General features: G+C 37.9%; 3 long non-coding RNA genes across 3 annotated transcripts in view; all 3 read left to right on the top strand.

Annotated features, from left to right (window-relative positions):
- The first annotated feature begins 872 nt into the window (after window positions 1-872).
- LOC138049762 (uncharacterized) lies at window positions 873-7160 on the top strand. The gene is made up of 3 exons (XR_011132437.1): window positions 873-1128; window positions 5025-5103; window positions 6365-7160. It is a non-coding gene; the product is annotated as an uncharacterized lncRNA (long non-coding RNA).
- An 872-nt stretch (window positions 7161-8032) lies between these two features.
- LOC138049761 (uncharacterized) lies at window positions 8033-14298 on the top strand. The gene is made up of 3 exons (XR_011132436.1): window positions 8033-8288; window positions 12163-12241; window positions 13503-14298. It is a non-coding gene; the product is annotated as an uncharacterized lncRNA (long non-coding RNA).
- A 2635-nt stretch (window positions 14299-16933) lies between these two features.
- LOC138049765 (uncharacterized) overlaps window positions 16934-17135 on the top strand; it is an 8300-nt gene continuing 8098 nt past the window's right edge. The window contains exon 1 of the long non-coding RNA XR_011132440.1: window positions 16934-17060. This is a non-coding gene — a long non-coding RNA (uncharacterized lncRNA). The remainder of the gene's footprint in view (window positions 17061-17135) is intronic.

The raw sequence follows: 17135 nt of genomic DNA, 5'->3' as shown, positions 1-17135 counted from the left end.
AGTGTGTTGTACTTAACACTGACGAATCTGTTTATATCTCGGCCATCACTACAGTGAGTGATTTGAAAATGCTGTGAGTGATTTGAATTTGCTGTGAACATTTGGTTTTGATGTAACAATTGTGGGCCACCGAACAATAGCATCAAACTATAGACGACTGAATAACTTGTCTGCTTCTCCCGCTGTGGAAAGTCTTTATGAGGCTAAAAGTTGATGGGATATTCAAGCACTTGGAAAGATCTAGCCTGCTATCTCCGGAATAATACAAAACGACTTCCTTTAAGGTGCAATACCACTTCTCAGGCATGCAATTCCAGGTATCATGGGTGACAAATTACTCCTTAATTTAGGCGCAAAATTTCAGCGTTAATTCATAATTTCACATGTGAAATTACAAAATTGCCATGGTAACATCTCTTGTATCTCGATCAGAGCCAAGATGGCGTCTAGATTTAAGACAGTGACCATTGAAGAAGTTACGAAATTAAAAGAAGCGGCAGAAAATTTAAATACGTGAAAGAGCACAATTAACTGGGTGAGAGGTTTTGAGAAGTGGTGTGACGAAAATAGCTTTGAGAAAAACCTGGAGATTATTCTTCCCGAGCAGTCGGATAAAGTACTCGAGCGATTTTACAATTACGGTTGTGAGCGTAATTTGTCACCCACGACATTAAAAGGTAATCAAATAGTTTTCTCGTGAAATTAGGAAATAATTTCACTTGCGTTTTGTCAAAATTCTGATAATTTCCCTCGCCTAAAGGCTCGGGAAGTGATCAGAATTTTGACAAAATGCGCGTGAAATTATTTCCTAATTTCACTCGTCGCCATTTGACTACACATGCTAATACTCTCGGCTTATCAGCCAATCAGAATGCGAGTTTTTACTCCGACTTAAGCGATTCGGCTATATCGAAATTCATCTGACTCTTGAGTTTCACGTTCATTCGTTAACAAATCATTGTGCTTGACCGGGAAAACTGCAGGTGTTTTTCTAAGAAAAAAAATCAACTAGTATGTTATTCGGCAACAATAGCAGGTGTAAAAAGGATGAGAGAAATTCCAGGACAACATCTCATAACACTCCACCTTGATGTAGAAAGCTAACAACGTTATCAAAGGTTATCTATGGTAAGTCTAGAGGGGTTCTTTCTAACTGTGTACACTTTTTGTGAAATTAGAAAAAGCGTCGCAGCCGCAGTCGTGATAATCATTGACAATATTCGTGTTTACATTGCTGGTGATTAAAGCGGCCGGCAATAAACGCAGATAAATCTTGCTGTCTCATCAAAAACGGGTTTTGAATCGACACTGTATCTTAGCTTTTATAAAATAGAACGCCCATAATTGTGTGTTTTCAAGTTACACGCAAATTAATTAGTTGAGATAGATTCGTTTGTTTTTAAAATGCCGAAAGTCAAAACAGGATGTGTTCAGCTTCCCTTGAAGAAAATGGTTTCATCTGCCTAAAATAAATAGATGTTAGATTAGATGAAACGTTTTGAAACTGTTCTTTTACGGGTTCGTTACTAGTTTTATTTGTTTTCAGTAACGTTAATAATGTTTGACTTCTTTTTTTTTCTATGAAGGAGTTCATGGTCTCCAACAATAACCTCATAGGTTTAACCAACATCACAGCCATGCTTGTTCCGCAGCCGAAATTTCTCATGACACAACCTCCTTCCACGCCGTCACTCTATCAGCCATTTCCGTTAACAGATCTTGGGCATCTATTCCAGTATTTCTTGGTTTTTAGTAGGGAAGGTTAAATAGCGATATGCATTTCGTTTAATTTAATTCTTCCTTGAACCGGTAAATCGAACTTCTGACTTGTAGTTCCAATGTATTATTTGGCGTTCTTCGGGCGGTGCATTTTTTGTATTCCTATTCCTATTAACTAAGGCAAAATAATGGCATAATTGTAGAGGATCACTGCGTTTTCCGAAAGAAAGGGTATGAATAAGATTTGTTCGAGACTACATCAGCCTCGAATAGTTTACAAGCAATCGATGTTTCGATGAAACATATTCTAACCGGGGAAATTTGCAAAACCGGTTTGGTGTAGTTGGAATGTCAAATTCTATGGAGAATTCTCTCCGGCTGGATTAATGAGGTTTTAAAAATTACTGAGTAACTGAATGTTGACATTGGTTGGTGCTTTAGTGACTTTTAAACGCACTTCCATAATAAATGTTATTCCATGAAGATTCCAACGTGTTTAGAATTAGAAATGTAAACGTCTGACTAGGTTTGGGTCGTAAAGAAAAACAAGGTTATTAAAAATCTTGTGGGGTTAATAAGAGACGTATCGAAGACTTGATCTTTTTCAGGAGAGAGATTTCCTAAATCAGTCATGAGGGACACTTTTATTTTCTGGCGTTTAGTTTTGGAAGGCTGTACGAAACTCATTAAATATTAAACAAAACGTTAATTGGAAATTGGTATATATATTAACATATATTTTGGAAGCTCTAACTTTGCAAGAGTGTTTAGTATTTGTTATTAGTATTGCTCTAGTATGATTACATATGTGATTATTAAGCTAAGTGAAGTTAACAGTCTTGAAGCAACTTGAGTCACTTGATGGGCATCACTGGGTTATTCCTCTAAGCTTTTACGCAATTGTGCCGTAGAAATTGCACCATCTCTGTGCCAACTATTCAATTTGTCTCTGGAGTACGGATCCTTTCCTCAGAAGTGGAAAGATGCCAATCTTGTTCCGATCCATAAGTGCGATTCCAAGACAGCTGTTAGTAGCTATAGAGGTATTTAAATTCTTGATGAACTTTTTAAGATCTTAGAACGGCTTGTTTATAATGAAATTTTTGGGGTCATATTCACAAACCCTGTGCATTGGCAACATGTTTTTCTGCCAGGAAAATCCACGGTTACCCAGTTGATTCAGGTCGTTCATAAATTTGCCAAAGCTCTCGAGCTAAGGCAACAAGCTGATGTCATTTATCTTGACTTTTCTAAGGCCTTCGATCGGGTTCCTCATGAGAAGCTTTTATGTAAGCTTAAATATGCTGTTGCATCATAGGACAGTTATTGTCCTGTTTTAGGTCTTATTTAACAGGCAGGAGACATAGAGTTGTTGTTAATAACGAAGGGTGTGATTTTCGTCCCGTGACATCTGGGGTCCCCCAGGGATAAATTTTAGGGCCTCTTCTCTTCTTAATTTTCATTAATGACATGCCTAGTGTGGTTTCTAGGAAAACATATTTGCCTCTTTTCGCTGACGTCTCTAAGTGGTTTCGCGTAGTGTTAGGTCAGGATGATGGTGACAGGTTACAAGAAGACATGAATAATTTATTTGACTTGCACTTGGGGAATGGAATTTAATGTTTCGAAATGCAAGGTTTTGAGGGTGACTCGTAATTAATTAGTGATTGAAAGGGACTATTTTCTCGGTGGAACTAAGCTAGAGCGTGTAAATGTTAAGAAAGACCTGGGTGTGTTAATTAGTCATGATCTGAGTTGGACTGAACAATCATGTAGATTTCATTGCTTCTAAAGCACAAAGGATGCTGAACTTACTTTATCGAACATGCAGTGATATAACTTACCTCAAAACTAAGAAATTGTTATAGATCAGATTTCTATTGGATTATGCTAGTATAGTATAGTCCCCTCATACTAAAAGTAATATTATTAAATTAGAAATTCAGCGAAATTCAGCTCTAAGAAAATGAACGCTTACGAAAACTAAACTTACTGCCATTTAAGCAATAGAGGGCGTTTTACGTGTTTCCATAACCTCATCTAAACACGAGGGGGAATTGGGGGAATTCGAGACAGTTATGCAAACCCGATACGCAGTCGACACTTCCAAACCACTTCCTTCTGCTCTTCCTAAAATCTGTGTATTAATATTTCTTTACTTTTGCATCAATATTTGTTTTGTATAAAGCAGGTTAGCAAAATCTGTCTACCTTGCTTTAGTTCGCATTGTTGAGCGTTAAAAACAGAATTTTCGGTCTTATTCTTTTGACGGCAAGTCGTATATTTTGAGGTCTCCCGTGCAGAAACTAACTCCACCGGACAGGGATTAACTTGAGCGAACTTTTGTCGTGGAAAGCTGTCAGATGCTCAGAATAAGTTGTAAGGGAACTTGAAAATGATCAACATGTCAGCCTCAAAGCCACAGTTTCTCGATTCCCTTTTATTTATCATCAGTCTTTCTGGGTTTAGTATTTTACTACTAACAACATTTCTTCTCAGGGGGCTGGCTATTTACCTAAGATATCTACCATGGCACTATAATTTTATACGGTATCAAAACAACGTAGTGTACTATTAGAGCTACATATTTCTCCAAGACAACTTGAATCTCCTGGAAAACAAAACGCAGCTCAATTGACAGGACGGCTTAATGTTTATCAACCGTGCCTTCCACCTCTGCGACCCTTGTTCAACTCTCGGCCCCGAGATCGTATGTGGGTGGGTTGAGTTTAAGTCGATCTCAATCTGACTCCGAGGGTTTTTCTCCGGGTACTCCAGTTTTCCTCCTTCATCAAAATTGACTCTCAGTCGATTACATTCGGCTGCGTGCGGATACTCTCGATAGGGATAACCTCTGGTATCTTTCCCTTTCATTGCACTGAATGAATAAAGTTGCTATTATTGTTATTATTATTATTATTGTTATTGTTATTGTTATTGTTATTGTTATTGTTATTGTTATTGTTATTGTTATTGTTATTGTTATTGTTATTGTTATTGTTATTGTTATTGTTATTGTTATTATTATTTTCAAGTAATAGCGCGCTTCAAATTTAGGCGCGCTTAATCATTTTAGTAAGAAAACTCATTTTTCGATATTCTCTCCTAACTAATACAATCGTGCTTTATGTATGAAATGACACGCTGCACTTTCATTAACTGAAGTTACATGGCATCTGTTACTGAGGTTTTTCCAGGGTCTCGAGTGTGCGAGTCTCCTGGGACTATTCATTTGTTAAAACAGATCATGTTATGTACTAATCAACCCGGCTACATGGTCGTAATTCTTCCTTATTGCCTCTTAGATGATGCAATTTTCATTTCTGTTTACCTGCATTTTACCTTTCCAAGTGATTCACTCAACTCAAACATTCCGGAACCTAGGTAAGTTGAATGGGTCTTACACACAGGCCGCGGAGTACGTTTAAAAGTTGGAGGGGTGGGGAGGGGGTAGGTTTTGGAATGGGTCACGGAATTGTGAGGGGAGGGGAGAGAGGTTTAGGAGAAACGACACTTTTTCGAGACCGCTCAAGGAACCTGCAGAAAGAATTTGCCCAATTTGTAAAATAGAAATGGAGGACGAATACCATTTTCTAAATATATGCCCTGCTTACCTGGAAAAACGATGTTCGTTACTAGACTATTTGGAAAAAGAATGTAGAATAAAAATAAGCAGAATGTCACCTAATAAAATATTCATGTTTCTGATAAACCCTCCTAGCGGAAATGTTAAAATACAAAAACTAATAGCCAAACATATATTCGAATGCTTTGAAAAAAGGAAAGGGCAAGACGGATAAAAGTAAATACTCCAGGACTTAATTAATTAATAACCTTTTAGCCATGTATATTTTTCTTGTTTGTAATTGTTAGTTATTTGGAAATTGTGGTCGATATACTATTTATTGTATAAGACTCCAAATAAAACATGTCTGTCTGTCTGTAGAAAAAAAGTGAGGGATACAGCCCCCCCACCCCTCCCCCCCAGGCGCTCCCTCTCCGGGGCCCACGTTACAGTACTATAAACGTTTAACTTTTTTAAAAGGTCTTTAATAGGATGAGTCCATGAGTAGGAGCGTCCCTATGCACTGTATCCTTGAGTCAACCTTTGCTTGTATCTTTCTATTCCTAGAACTAACCCTTCAGCAGGAGGCTCTCTGCATTTACATCAATTTGCACAAATTGCATACATTATTTTTGCTATTTTTGTCTTCGTTTGAGAATATCTTTATACTGATTGGCCATTTCAAACAACGCGTGCAGAGCCGAAGAACTCGTGGCGTTTTAAAAAATAGAAAGATACGCTCTCTTTAGCATGTGGGATGAATATATCGACAATTTTTTTCGCATAAAAGACCTCACCTGTTCCCAACATTGGACAGGGAGTGTTGTACCTTGGCCGGTGGTTCAGTTTTGGCTTGTTGGAAATGTTACAGTCAAGAACTTTTCAATTTGGAAATATTCAGGTGAAAAGACCTTAAATAAGACTGATTTAGAATGAAAAATGATTAAAACAATTAAGTGTAGGCTTATTTTAGTTGACGAGCGGTTGGTACACTTTCTCGCAGAAGGTCGGAGGGGAAACAGAAAACAAGGCACAAAGTTATTTATTTTACATGAAAATATATTTTGTTTTTCTTTTCAGGGTTCAAATCAGCTTTAATTGGGCATATCCCTGAACACCAGGAAAGGTTAGCGCGAAGGTTACGGTGGTCTACAGGTTGCAAGAGGCGATGGGTTCCATGTTACAGGGCTACTGTTGATGGATGGAAAAGTTACGTATTCCATGAAAAATGCGACAACAAGGGGCCGACAGTGACGATAGCCAGAAAAGATTCTTACTTATTTGGAGGCTTCGCAGACACGAGCTGGAGATAAAGTCCTTGTCAAGAACAGCAAGTCATCCGGAATGTTAACTCCCAACTTTGACACCGAGCCTTACACTGTTCAGACAAAAGAGGGACAAGAACTAACCTTGAAATCAGCCGAAGGTGTAGTACACCGGAGAAATAGTTCATTTGTTAAACCTTATAAAACCCCAGAGAAGCCGGAGGAGATTGTGGGAGCTGAAACCCCAGCGAGTCTGGTGATCTCACCCCTGCCTGTAGGTACCTCAGAAACATCGGCAACCACAGAGCCACGTAGAAGGCCAAACCGAACTATACGGATGCCAGCCAAGTTTAAAGATTTTGTTCTGGAAAAGTGAATAGTTTTAAAAGACTGTTGAGACTGTTAGGAAAAAGAGTTTTGCGATTGTTGAGATTGTTTATGAATCTCGGGACAATAGACTGTGTTAAGCACTTTGAACATTTTTATTGTTTGTTATAAGTTGAGTTCTGTTTTCACTAAGGAAGGGAATGTAGTGTTTAGCTTAAGAGATATTTTGGTGATTACTACATGATGTATTGCGAGTGAAGAAGCATGGCGTGTTTGAGAATTAAAGTGTGTTGTACTTAACACTGACGAATCTGTTTATATCTCGGCCATCACTACAGTGAGTGATTTGAAAATGCTGTGAGTGATTTGAATTTGCTGTGAACATTTGGTTTTGATGTAACAATTGTGGGCCACCGAACAATAGCATCAAACTATAGACGACTGAATAACTTGTCTGCTTCTCCCGCTGTGGAAAGTCTTTATGAGGCTAAAAGTTGATGGGATATTCAAGCACTTGGAAAGATCTAGCCTGCTATCTCCGGAATAATACAAAACGACTTCCTTTAAGGTGCAATACCACTTCTCAGGCATGCAATTCCAGGTATCATGGGTGACAAATTACTCCTTAATTTAGGCGCAAAATTTCAGCGTTAATTCATAATTTCACATGTGAAATTACAAAATTGCCATGGTAACATCTCTTGTATCTCGATCAGAGCCAAGATGGCGTCTAGATTTAAGACAGTGACCATTGAAGAAGTTACGAAATTAAAAGAAGCGGCAGAAAATTTAAATACGTGAAAGAGCACAATTAACTGGGTGAGAGGTTTTGAGAAGTGGTGTGACGAAAATAGCTTTGAGAAAAACCTGGAGATTATTCTTCCCGAGCAGTCGGATAAAGTACTCGAGCGATTTTACAATTACGGTTGTGAGCGTAATTTGTCACCCACGACATTAAAAGGTAATCAAATAGTTTTCTCGTGAAATTAGGAAATAATTTCACTTGCGTTTTGTCAAAATTCTGATAATTTCCCTCGCCTAAAGGCTCGGGAAGTGATCAGAATTTTGACAAAATGCGCGTGAAATTATTTCCTAATTTCACTCGTCGCCATTTGACTACACATGCTAATACTCTCGGCTTATCAGCCAATCAGAATGCGAGTTTTTACTCCGACTTAAGCGATTCGGCTATATCGAAATTCATCTGACTCTTGAGTTTCACGTTCATTCGTTAACAAATCATTGTGCTTGACCGGGAAAACTGCAGGTGTTTTTCTAAGAAAAAAAATCAACTAGTATGTTATTCGGCAACAATAGCAGGTGTAAAAAGGATGAGAGAAATTCCAGGACAACATCTCATAACACTCCACCTTGATGTAGAAAGCTAACAACGTTATCAAAGGTTATCTATGGTAAGTCTAGAGGGGTTCTTTCTAACTGTGTACACTTTTTGTGAAATTAGAAAAAGCGTCGCAGCCGCAGTCGTGATAATCATTGACAATATTCGTGTTTACATTGCTGGTGATTAAAGCGGCCGGCAATAAACGCAGATAAATCTTGCTGTCTCATCAAAAACGGGTTTTGAATCGACACTGTATCTTAGCTTTTATAAAATAGAACGCCCATAATTGTGTGTTTTCAAGTTACACGCAAATTAATTAGTTGAGATAGATTCGTTTGTTTTTAAAATGCCGAAAGTCAAAACAGGATGTGTTCAGCTTCCCTTGAAGAAAATGGTTTCATCTGCCTAAAATAAATAGATGTTAGATTAGATGAAACGTTTTGAAACTGTTCTTTTACGGGTTCGTTACTAGTTTTATTTGTTTTCAGTAACGTTAATAATGTTTGACTTCTTTTTTTTTCTATGAAGGAGTTCATGGTCTCCAACAATAACCTCATAGGTTTAACCAACATCACAGCCATGCTTGTTCCGCAGCCGAAATTTCTCATGACACAACCTCCTTCCACGCCGTCACTCTATCAGCCATTTCCGTTAACAGATCTTGGGCATCTATTCCAGTATTTCTTGGTTTTTAGTAGGGAAGGTTAAATAGCGATATGCATTTCGTTTAATTTAATTCTTCCTTGAACCGGTAAATCGAACTTCTGACTTGTAGTTCCAATGTATTATTTGGCGTTCTTCGGGCGGTGCATTTTTTGTATTCCTATTCCTATTAACTAAGGCAAAATAATGGCATAATTGTAGAGGATCACTGCGTTTTCCGAAAGAAAGGGTATGAATAAGATTTGTTCGAGACTACATCAGCCTCGAATAGTTTACAAGCAATCGATGTTTCGATGAAACATATTCTAACCGGGGAAATTTGCAAAACCGGTTTGGTGTAGTTGGAATGTCAAATTCTATGGAGAATTCTCTCCGGCTGGATTAATGAGGTTTTAAAAATTACTGAGTAACTGAATGTTGACATTGGTTGGTGCTTTAGTGACTTTTAAACGCACTTCCATAATAAATGTTATTCCATGAAGATTCCAACGTGTTTAGAATTAGAAATGTAAACGTCTGACTAGGTTTGGGTCGTAAAGAAAAACAAGGTTATTAAAAATCTTGTGGGGTTAATAAGAGACGTATCGAAGACTTGATCTTTTTCAGGAGAGAGATTTCCTAAATCAGTCATGAGGGACACTTTTATTTTCTGGCGTTTAGTTTTGGAAGGCTGTACGAAACTCATTAAATATTAAACAAAACGTTAATTGGAAATTGGTATATATATTAACATATATTTTGGAAGCTCTAACTTTGCAAGAGTGTTTAGTATTTGTTATTAGTATTGCTCTAGTATGATTACATATGTGATTATTAAGCTAAGTGAAGTTAACAGTCTTGAAGCAACTTGAGTCACTTGATGGGCATCACTGGGTTATTCCTCTAAGCTTTTACGCAATTGTGCCGTAGAAATTGCACCATCTCTGTGCCAACTATTCAATTTGTCTCTGGAGTACGGATCCTTTCCTCAGAAGTGGAAAGATGCCAATCTTGTTCCGATCCATAAGTGCGATTCCAAGACAGCTGTTAGTAGCTATAGAGGTATTTAAATTCTTGATGAACTTTTTAAGATCTTAGAACGGCTTGTTTATAATGAAATTTTTGGGGTCATATTCACAAACCCTGTGCATTGGCAACATGTTTTTCTGCCAGGAAAATCCACGGTTACCCAGTTGATTCAGGTCGTTCATAAATTTGCCAAAGCTCTCGAGCTAAGGCAACAAGCTGATGTCATTTATCTTGACTTTTCTAAGGCCTTCGATCGGGTTCCTCATGAGAAGCTTTTATGTAAGCTTAAATATGCTGTTGCATCATAGGACAGTTATTGTCCTGTTTTAGGTCTTATTTAACAGGCAGGAGACATAGAGTTGTTGTTAATAACGAAGGGTGTGATTTTCGTCCCGTGACATCTGGGGTCCCCCAGGGATAAATTTTAGGGCCTCTTCTCTTCTTAATTTTCATTAATGACATGCCTAGTGTGGTTTCTAGGAAAACATATTTGCCTCTTTTCGCTGACGTCTCTAAGTGGTTTCGCGTAGTGTTAGGTCAGGATGATGGTGACAGGTTACAAGAAGACATGAATAATTTATTTGACTTGCACTTGGGGAATGGAATTTAATGTTTCGAAATGCAAGGTTTTGAGGGTGACTCGTAATTAATTAGTGATTGAAAGGGACTATTTTCTCGGTGGAACTAAGCTAGAGCGTGTAAATGTTAAGAAAGACCTGGGTGTGTTAATTAGTCATGATCTGAGTTGGACTGAACAATCATGTAGATTTCATTGCTTCTAAAGCACAAAGGATGCTGAACTTACTTTATCGAACATGCAGTGATATAACTTACCTCAAAACTAAGAAATTGTTATAGATCAGATTTCTATTGGATTATGCTAGTATAGTATAGTCCCCTCATACTAAAAGTAATATTATTAAATTAGAAATTCAGCGAAATTCAGCTCTAAGAAAATGAACGCTTACGAAAACTAAACTTACTGCCATTTAAGCAATAGAGGGCGTTTTACGTGTTTCCATAACCTCATCTAAACACGAGGGGGAATTGGGGGAATTCGAGACAGTTATGCAAACCCGATACGCAGTCGACACTTCCAAACCACTTCCTTCTGCTCTTCCTAAAATCTGTGTATTAATATTTCTTTACTTTTGCATCAATATTTGTTTTGTATAAAGCAGGTTAGCAAAATCTGTCTACCTTGCTTTAGTTCGCATTGTTGAGCGTTAAAAACAGAATTTTCGGTCTTATTCTTTTGACGGCAAGTCGTATATTTTGAGGTCTCCCGTGCAGAAACTAACTCCACCGGACAGGGATTAACTTGAGCGAACTTTTGTCGTGGAAAGCTGTCAGATGCTCAGAATAAGTTGTAAGGGAACTTGAAAATGATCAACATGTCAGCCTCAAAGCCACAGTTTCTCGATTCCCTTTTATTTATCATCAGTCTTTCTGGGTTTAGTATTTTACTACTAACAACATTTCTTCTCAGGGGGCTGGCTATTTACCTAAGATATCTACCATGGCACTATAATTTTATACGGTATCAAAACAACGTAGTGTACTATTAGAGCTACATATTTCTCCAAGACAACTTGAATCTCCTGGAAAACAAAACGCAGCTCAATTGACAGGACGGCTTAATGTTTATCAACCGTGCCTTCCACCTCTGCGACCCTTGTTCAACTCTCGGCCCCGAGATCGTATGTGGGTGGGTTGAGTTTAAGTCGATCTCAATCTGACTCCGAGGGTTTTTCTCCGGGTACTCCAGTTTTCCTCCTTCATCAAAATTGACTCTCAGTCGATTACATTCGGCTGCGTGCGGATTCTCTCGATAGGGATAACCTCTGGTATCTTTCCCTTTCATTGCACTGAATGAATAAAGTTGCTATTATTGTTATTATTATTATTATTGTTATTGTTATTGTTATTGTTATTGTTATTGTTATTGTTATTGTTATTGTTATTGTTATTGTTATTATTATTTTCAAGTAATAGCGCGCTTCAAATTTAGGCGCGCTAAATCATTTTAGTAAGAAAACTCATTTTTCGATATTCTCTCTTGACAGCGTTCTTCTAACTAATACAATCGTGCTTTATGTATGAAATGACACGCTGCACTTTCATTAACTGAAGTTACATGGCATCTGTTACTGAGGTTTTTCCAGGGTCTCGAGTGTGCGAGTCTCCTGGGACTATTCATTTGTTAAAACAGATCATGTTATGTACTAATCAACCCGGCTACATGGTCGTAATTCTTCCTTATTGCCTCTTAGATGATGCAATTTTCATTTCTGTTTACCTGCATTTTACCTTTCCAAGTGATTCACTCAACTCAAACATTCCGGAACCTAGGTAAGTTGAATGGGTCTTACACACAGGCCGCGGAGTACGTTTAAAAGTTGGAGGGGTGGGGAGGGGGTAGGTTTTGGAATGGGTCACGGAATTGTGAGGGGAGGGGAGAGAGGTTTAGGAGAAACGACACTTTTTCGAGACCGCTCAAGGAACCTGCAGAAAGAATTTGCCCAATTTGTAAAATAGAAATGGAGGACGAATACCATTTTCTAAATATATGCCCTGCTTACCTGGAAAAACGATGTTCGTTACTAGACTATTTGGAAAAAGAATGTAGAATAAAAATAAGCAGAATGTCACCTAATAAAATATTCATGTTTCTGATAAACCCTCCTAGCGGAAATGTTAAAATACAAAAACTAATAGCCAAACATATATTCGAATGCTTTGAAAAAAGGAAAGGGCAAGACGGATAAAAGTAAATACTCCAGGACTTAATTAATTAATAACCTTTTAGCCATGTATATTTTTCTTGTTTGTAATTGTTAGTTATTTGGAAATTGTGGTCGATATACTATTTATTGTATAAGACTCCAAATAAAACATGTCTGTTTGTCTGTAGAAAAAAAGTGAGGGATACAGCCCCCCCACCCCTCCCCCCCAGGCGCTCCCTCTCCGGGGCCCACGTTACAGTACTATAAACGTTTAACTTTTTTAAAAGGTCTTTAATAGCATGAGTCCATGAGTAGGAGCGTCCCTATGCACTGTATCCTTGAGTCAACCTTTGCTTGTATCTTTCTATTCCTAGAACTAACCCTTCAGCAGGAGGCTCTCTGCATTTACATCAATTTGCACAAATTGCATACATTATTTTTGCTATTTTTGTCTTCGTTTGAGAATATCTTTATACTGATTGGCCATTTCAAACAACGCGTGCAGAGCCGAAGAACTCGTGGCGTTTTAAAAAATAGAAAGATACGCTCTCTTTAGCATGTGGGATGAATATATCGACAATTTTTTTCGCATAAAAGACCTCACCTGTTCCCAACATTGGACAGGGAGTGTTGTACCTTGGCCGGTGGTTCAGTTTTGGCTTGTTGGAAATGTTACAGTCAAGAACTTTTCAATTTGGAAATATTCAGGTGAAAAGACCTTAAATAAGACTGATTTAGAATGAAAAATGATTAAAACAATTAAGTGTAGGCTTATTTTAGTTGACGAGCGGTTGGTACACTTTCTCGCAGAAGGTCGGAGGGGAAACAGAAAACAAGGCACGAAGTTATTTATTTTACATGAAAATATATTTTGTTTTTCTTTTCAGGGTTCAAATCAGCTTTAATTGGGCATATCCCTGAACACCAGGAAAGGTTAGCGCGAAGGTTACGGTGGTCTACAGGTTGCAAGAGGCGATGGGTTCCATGTTACAGGGCTACTGTTGATGGATGGAAAAGTTACGTATTCCATGAAAAATGCGACAACAAGGGGCCGACAGTGACGATAGCCAGAAAAGATTCTTACTTATTTGGAGGCTTCGCAGACACGAGCTGGAGATAAAGTCCTTGTCAAGAACAGCAAGTCATCCGGAATGTTAACTCCCAACTTTGACACCGAGCCTTACACTGTTCAGACAAAAGAGGGACAAGAACTAACCTTGAAATCAGCCGAAGGTGTAGTACACCGGAGAAATAGTTCATTTGTTAAACCTTATAAAACCCCAGAGAAGCCGGAGGACTTTGTGGGAGCTGAAACCCCAGCGAGTCTGGTGATCTCACCCCTGCCTGTAGGTACCTCAGAAACATCGGCAACCACAGAGCCACGTAGAAGGCCAAACCGAACTATACGGATGCCAGCCAAGTTTAAAGATTTTGTTCTGGAAAAGTGAATAGTTTTAAAAGACTGTTGAGACTGTTAGGAAAAAGAGTTTTGCGATTGTTGAGATTGTTTATGAATCTCGGGACAATAGACTGTGTTAAGCACTTTGAACATTTTTATTGTTTGTTATAAGTTGAGTTCTGTTTTCACTAAGGAAGGGAATGTAGTGTTTAGCTTAAGAGACATTTTGGTGATTACTACATGATGTATTGCGAGTAAAGAAGCATGGCGTGTTTGAGAATTAAAGTGTGTTGTACTTAACACTGACGAATCTGTTTATATCTCGGCCATCACTACAGTGAGTGATTTGAAAATGCTGTGAGTGATTTGAATTTGCTGTGAACATTTGGTTTTGATGTAACAATTGTGGGCCACCGAACAATAGCATCAAACTATAGACGACTGAATAACTTGTCTGCTTCTCCCGCTGTGGAAAGTCTTTATGAGGCTAAAAGTTGATGGGATATTCAAGCACTTGGAAAGATCTAGCCTGCTATCTTCGGAATAATACAAAACGACTTCCTTTAAGGTGCAATACCACTTCTCAGGCATGCAATTCCAGGTATCATGGGTGACAAATTACTCCTTAATTTAGGCGCAAAATTTCAGCGTTAATTCATAATTTCACATGTGAAATTACAAAATTGCCATGGTAACATCTCTTGTATCTCGATCAGAGCCAAGATGGCGTCTAGATTTAAGACAGTGACCATTGAAGAAGTTACGAAATTAAAAGAAGCGGCAGAAAATTTAAATACGTGAAAGAGCACAATTAACTGGGTGAGAGGTTTTGAGAAGTGGTGTGACGAAAATAGCTTTGAGAAAAACCTGGAGATTATTCTTCCCGAGCAGTCGGATAAAGTACTCGAGCGATTTTACAATTACGGTTGTGAGCGTAATTTGTCACCCACGACATTAAAAGGTAATCAAATAGTTTTCTCGTGAAATTAGGAAATAATTTCACTTGCGTTTTGTCAAAATTCTGATAATTTCCCTCGCCTAAAAGCTCGGGAAGTGATCAGAATTTTGACAAAATGCGCGTGAAATTATTTCCTAATTTCACTCGTCGCCATTTGACTACACATGCTAATACTCTCGGCTTAGCAGCCAATCAGAATGCGAGTTTTTACTCCGACTTAAGCGATTCGGCTATATCGAAATTCATCTGACTCTTGAGTTTCACGTTCATTCGTTAACAAATCATTGTGCTTGACCGGGAAAACTGCAGGTGTTTTTCTAAGAAAAAAAATCAACTAGTATGTTATTCGGCAACAATAGCAGGTGTAAAAAGGATGAGAGAAATTCCAGGACAACATCTCATAACACTCCACCTTGATGTAGAAAGCTAACAACGTTATCAAAGGTTATCTATGGTAAGTCTAGAGGGGTTCTTTCTAACTGTGTACACTTTTTGTGAAATTAGAAAAAGCGTCGCAGCCGCAGTCGTGATAATCATTGACAATATTCGTGTTTACATTGCTGGTGATTAAAGCGGCCGGCAATAAACGCAGATAAATCTTGCTGTCTCATCAAAAACGGGTTTTGAATCGACACTGTATCTTAGCTTTTATAAAATAGAACGCCCATAATTGTGTGTTTTCAAGTTACACGCAAATTAATTAGTTGAGATAGATTCGTTTGTTTTTAAAATGCCGAAAGTCAAAACAGGATGTGTTCAGCTTCCCTTGAAGAAAATGGTTTCATCTGCCTAAAATAAATAGATGTTAGATTAGATGAAACGTTTTGAAACTGTTCTTTTACGGGTTCGTTACTAGTTTTATTTGTTTTCAGTAACGTTAATAATGTTTGACTTCTTTTTTTTTCTATGAAGGAGTTCATGTTCTCCAACAATAACCTCATAGGTTTAACCAACATCACAGCCATGCTTGTTCCGCAGCCGAAATTTCTCATGACACAACCTCCTTCCACGCCGTCACTCTATCAGCCATTTCCGTTAACAGATCTTGGGCATCTATTCCAGTATTTCTTGGTTTTTAGTAGGGAAGGTTAAATAGCGATATGCATTTCGTTTAATTTAATTCTTCCTTGAACCGGTAAATCGAACTTCTGACTTGTAGTTCCAATGTATTATTTGGCGTTCTTCGGGCGGTGCATTTTTTGTATTCCTATTCCTATTAACTAAGGCAAAATAATGGCATAATTGTAGAGGATCACTGCGTTTTCCGAAAGAAAGGGTATGAATAAGATTTGTTCGAGACTACATCAGCCTCGAATAGTTTACAAGCAATCGATGTTTCGATGAAACATATTCTAACCGGGGCAATTTGCAAAACCGGTTTGGTGTAGTTGGAATGTCAAATTCTATGGAGAATTCTCTCCGGCTGGATTAATGAGGTTTTAAAAATTACTGAGTAACTGAATGTTGACATTGGTTGGTGCTTTAGTGACTTTTAAACGCACTTCCATAATAAATGTTATTCCATGAAGATTCCAACGTGTTTAGAATTAGAAATGTAAACGTCTGACTAGGTTTGGGTCGTAAAGAAAAACAAGGTTATTAAAAATCTTGTGGGGTTAATAAGAGACGTATCGAAGACTTGATCTTTTTCAGGAGAGAGATTTCCTAAATCAGTCATGAGGGACACTTTTATTTTCTGGCGTTTAGTTTTGGAAGGCTGTACGAAACTCATTAAATATTAAACAAAACGTTAATTGGAAATTGGTATATATATTAACATATATTTTGGAAGCTCTAACTTTGCAAGAGTGTTTAGTATTTGTTATTAGTATTGCTCTAGTATGATTACATATGTGATTATTAAGCTAAGTGAAGTTAACAGTCTTGAAGCAACTTGAGTCACTTGATGGGCATCACTGGGTTATTCCTCTAAGCTTTTACGCAATTGTGCCGTAGAAATTGCACCATCTCTGTGCCAACTATTCAATTTGTCTCTGGAGTACGGATCCTTTCCTCAGAAGTGGAAAGATGCCAATCTTGTTCCGATCCATAAGTGCGATTCCAAGACAGCTGTTAGTAGCTATAGAGGTATTTAAATTCTTGATGAACTTTTTAAGATCTTAGAACGGCTTGTTTATAATGAAATTTTTGGGGTCATATTCA

This window comes from Montipora capricornis, chromosome 5 (genome assembly GCF_036669925.1).
Source record: "Montipora capricornis isolate CH-2021 chromosome 5, ASM3666992v2, whole genome shotgun sequence".
NCBI classification, from domain to species: Eukaryota; Metazoa; Cnidaria; class Anthozoa; order Scleractinia; family Acroporidae; genus Montipora; species Montipora capricornis.
The sequence above is the reverse complement of the archived record's forward strand: the minus strand, read 5'-3'. Positions and strand labels throughout refer to the sequence as shown.